The sequence below is a fragment of the Oncorhynchus keta genome, chromosome 25 (assembly GCF_023373465.1).
Source record: "Oncorhynchus keta strain PuntledgeMale-10-30-2019 chromosome 25, Oket_V2, whole genome shotgun sequence".
Classification (NCBI taxonomy): Eukaryota; Metazoa; Chordata; class Actinopteri; order Salmoniformes; family Salmonidae; genus Oncorhynchus; species Oncorhynchus keta.
In genome coordinates, this window is record NC_068445.1 from 24,385,549 (window position 1) to 24,390,739 (window position 5,191).

The window sequence follows — 5,191 nt, forward strand, 5'->3', positions numbered from 1 at the left end:
GAAGGAGGAATAACATGTAAGGCGCGAGATCAAGAAAGAGATAGAATAAAAGTAAAAAAGAACGAGACAAAACCAAAGCGAGGACTCAAAATGAGAGGGAGGTACCTTCTTTTATAATGTGATCTTTGCAAAGAAACCCATTGATATGTTAGTGTTCACTGATTAGATTTGAGTGAACAGGTGTCAGATTACTAAGAGTGAAAACTTGAATCCAATTAAAGCCATGACTAAGAATGTTGACTATAAGGCTGTTTGAGGTGTATTAGTCCTACTTGTTCAAACACAGTAAGAGAAAGCACTAAGACTGGGAGAAAGAAAAGCAAGACGTCGATCAAAAAGGACGTGGAGTTTCTAAAAACCATACTTACCATCTTTTAACACACAAAACAGAGATAGTGTGTGTGTGAGAGAAAGTAAGAGATAGAGAGAGATGTAAAGACAGTAAATGGAGTAAAGAGAGGTACGGAGAGACAGTGAGAAAAGGGAGGGAAAAAACAGAGAACATGGTCAAGTCAAGTCAGACATTGTGGAATACAAATACTGCCTAGGGAGAACAAAAGAGGAATAGACAGAATCTTCATAAATGCAGTTTGTTGCCCTCTCTCCCTCCACCCTCCCTCCAACCGCTCTCCCTTCCTCTCCCTCCATCTTACCTCTCTCCCTTCCTCTACCTCCATCTTACCTCTCTCCCTCCACCCTCCCTCCAACCCCTCTCCCTCCAACCTCTCTCCCTCCAACCTCTCTTCAAACTCTCTCCCTTCCTCTCCCTTCATCTTACCTCTCTCCCTCCCTCTCCATCCATCCAACCGCTCTCTCTCCCTCCATCCAACCTCTCCCCTCTCTCTCTCTCCCTCAATCTCCCTCTCTCTCTTCCATCTACATCCAACCCCCCCCTCCCCTCCCCATCTCACCAGTCTCTGTGATGTCGATGAGTCCCAGTAGGTGCATCAGTTTGAGGAACATTAATACAAGGCAGACGATCCCAACAGTCTGTAGCCCCTCCGACTCCCACCTGACACTCATCTCCCCTTCTTCCTCCGTCTTTCCGTCTTTTTGTTCCCCCAGCGTGAAAATTCTCTCTGTCCTCGCTCTCTCAATTCTTTCTCCCTCTGTTCGCTCTTTCTCTCTGTCAGTCTTTCAATAAAATACCATCTGTCTCTCAAACTAAAGACAGATATGGCTTTAGATCCTTGGGATGCTATAAAGTTCCTATAGAGTTCTACAGTTCTAGAGAGAATAGTTCCAACTGTGATGCAAAGAAATTTAAGTTGAAGCCATGAAAAGCGATTTGACCAGACTCATGCTCAATGATATTATAAAAGACTGAAAACAGTCTCTCAAATAAAACTGAAAGTAGAGGGAACAAGTAAAATCCTTCTTTCCATGACAAATCGCACGCTGTTGTTTGTTTTCCCAAAAAAATATTCCAATTGTTTACTTATTGTCCCGTCCTTTAACTCCCAAGTCCTGGGACAGCCAGGTTAGAGGTTACTGATATCATCCCACTGAATCAAAACTCTGATGAACGAACAGACATGCATCACTTAACCGTGAGAATTTACTCTCTGCCATCTCTCCTTCTTGGCTTCCCCTCCTCCTCTCATTCTCTTTATCCCATTAACCTGTGAACTCCTGTGAAAACTATCCACAGATACAGAAGGAACCTAACACATTTCTTTCAAATAATCGTGAAAAACCAACTATATTTAGGGACAGTTCCAGCGACAAAAGAAATCCCTCCGTACCTCCTGCTTACACGACAAATCTGTAATAAGACGTCTGCATTCATTACAAAGATGTTTAACAAGGTATTTCCACAAAATTGATGCAGTGCTTGCCAGTATACCCATTTGCCTTTAAGGAGTCAGTGTATATGGCTGCATACCAACCGTTTAAAGTGGCTTCCTCTCCTCGTCTCCTTCATCTGCTCTGATCTGATAGAAAAAGACAGGGAAAGCTGATACCCAATAGAAATTGCTTATACCATGTCTATGTTTTCAGATTAGTGTAGATGATGAAGAGGAGAAAAGGAAAAGAAGACGCTTTAGTTTACAGTAATGAGACCCAGCCCATTTGTCCTAAATCCCATGTCCCCAGCAGGCTCTGTGATCCAGTTCAAGTCTAATTGTTCTTGTCTCTCCAGAGTTCATTAACACAGCTCTCAGCAGGCAGAGGCTTCACACCGGACGATTCCCAAATGGAAACATATTCTCTATATCGTGCACTACTTTTGACAAGAGCCCTGTGGGCCCTAGTCAAAAGTAGTGCACTATATAGGGAATATGGTGCCATTTGGGACATAAAATAGTCAGACACAGTCAGATAGAGCAGATACAGTAATTCACTGGACAATAGTTCCCTCGAGGCCTGTGACACTTGCCAAAAACCCATCTCTTTACTTCAAGGTCCTAATACTACTGTTTTTCAACTCCCATACGCACACACACACACACGCACGCACGCACGCACGCACGCACGCACGCACGCAGGCAGGCAGACAGACAGACAGACAGACAGACAGACAGACAGACAGACAGACAGACAGACAGACAGACAGACAGACAGACAGACAGACAGACAGACAGACAGACAGACAGACAGACAGACAGACAGACAATATGACTCCATTGAAATACAGGTGGTTATCAATACTGTCCTCTGGTGGCAGTAGTAAGGAAGTAGTTGGCAGAAGTCCAGACTGTATTGATCAGTCCACTGCCATTATAACATTAAAGGCCAGACTTATCTCACTGACGCCACACACAACCCAAAATACACAGCACCACCAGACATATCAGAAATACACCATACAGACAAAAAATATAACACACATTAGGACTGGTGAAACGTCTAAAATCTAAAGCAACAACTAGGGATTTGTGTGACACACATCCACCAAAACGCACAAACACACAAACAAACACAAACATGCACAAGCAGACACCCATACACAGTATTGGATAGTGGTGGTTAATGGACCTGTTGCTAAGTACTAGGTGGCTATAAATAATGTAGCTGGTAAAACAGATGGCCTTGTTTGACTGCTGATCGATTTGAAGGACCTGGGACTCAGGGCCATACTATGGGTATATGGCTATGTATCTATTATTATGGCTATGTACCTATTATTATGGCTATGTACCTATTATTATGGCTATGTACCTAATATTATGTCTATGTACCTATTATTATGGCTATGTACCTATTATTATGGCTATGTACCTATTATTATGGCTATGTATCTATTATTATGGCTATGTACCTATTATTATGGCTATGGGACTATTATTATGGCTATGTATCTATTATTATGGCTATGTACCTATTATTATGGCTATGTATCTATTATTATGGCTATGCACCTATTATTATGGCTATGGGACTATTATTGTGGCTATGTATCTATTATTATGGCTATGTACCTATTATTATGGCTATGTATCTATTATTATGGATATGGGACTATTATTATGGCTATGTATCTATTATTATGGCTATGTACCTTTTATTATGGCTATGTATCTATTATTATGGCTATGCACCTATTATTATGGCTATGGGACTATTATTATGGCTATGGGACTATTATTATGGCTATGGGACTATTATTATGGCTATGGGACTATTATTATGGCTATGGGACTATTATTATGGCTATGGGACTATTATTATGGCTATGTACAGTCGTATGAAAAAGTTTCGGCACCCCTGACAATTACCATGATTTCCATTTATAAATAATTGGGTGTTTGGATCAGCAATTTCATTTTGATCTATCAAATAACTGATGGACACAGTAATATTTCAGTAGTGAAATTAGGTTTATTGGATTAACAGAAAATGTGCAATATGCATCAAAACAAAATTAGACAGGTGCATAAATTTGGGCACCCCAATAGAAAAATCACATCAATATTTAGTAGAGCTTCCTTTTGCTAAAATAACAGCCTCTAGACGCTTCCCATAGCCTCTAATGAGTTTCTGGATTCTGGATGAAGGTATTTTGGACCATTCTTCCTTACAAAACATCTCCAGTTCAGTTAGGTTTGATGGTTGCCGAGCATGGACAGCCCACTTCAAATATCCCACAGATTCTCAATGATATTCAGGTCTGGGGACTGGGATGGCCATTCCAGAACATTGTACTTGTTCCTCTGCATAAATGCGAGGGTAGATTTTGAGCAGTGTTTTGAGTCGTTGTCTTGTTGAAATATCCAGCCCCGGCATAACTTCAACTTTGTAACTGATTCTTCAACATTATTCCCAAGAATCTGCTGATATTGAGTGGAATCCATGCGACCCTCAACTTTAACAAGATTCCCAGTACCGGCACTGGCCATACAGCCCCACAGCATGATGGAACCCCCAACAAATGTTACTGTGGGTAGCAAGTGTTTTTCTTGGAACGCTGTGTTCTTTTGCTGCCATGCATAACGTCCCTTGTTATGACCAAATAACTCAACCTTTGTTTCATCATTCCACAGCACCTTATTCCAAAATGAAGCTGGCTTGTCCAAATGTGCGTTTGCATTCCTCAAGTGACTCTGTTTGTGGCGTGTGTGCAGAAAAGGCTTCTTCCGCATCACTCTCCCATACAGCTTCTCCTTGTGCAAAGTGCGCTGAATTGTTTAACGATGCACAGTGACACCATCTGCAGCAAGATGATGTTGAAGGTCTTTGGAGGTGGTCTGTGGGCTGTTTTTGACCGTTCTCACCATCCTTCGCCTTTGCCTCTCTGATATTTTACTTGGCCTGCCACTTCTGGCCTTAACAAGAACTGTGCCTGTGGTCTTCCATTTCCTCACTATGTTCCTCACAGTGGACACTGACAGCTTAAATCTCTGTGATTGCTTTTTGTAGCCTTCCTCTAAACCATAATGTTGAACAATCTTTGTTTTCAGGTCATTTGAGAGTTGTTTTGAGGCCCCCATGTTGCCACTCTTCAGAGGAGAGTCAAAGAGAACAACAACTTGCAATTGGCCTTAAATACCTTTTCTCATGATTGGATGCACTGGTCTATGAAGTTCAAGGATTAATGAGCTCACCAAACCAATTGTGTGTTCCAATTAATCTGTGCTAAGTTACAGGTATTCAAATCAACAGAATGACAAGGATGCCCACATTTTTGCATGGCCTATTTTTCACATCTGATTTAATTTCATACAACTTAATATTGCTACACTAAAAATCT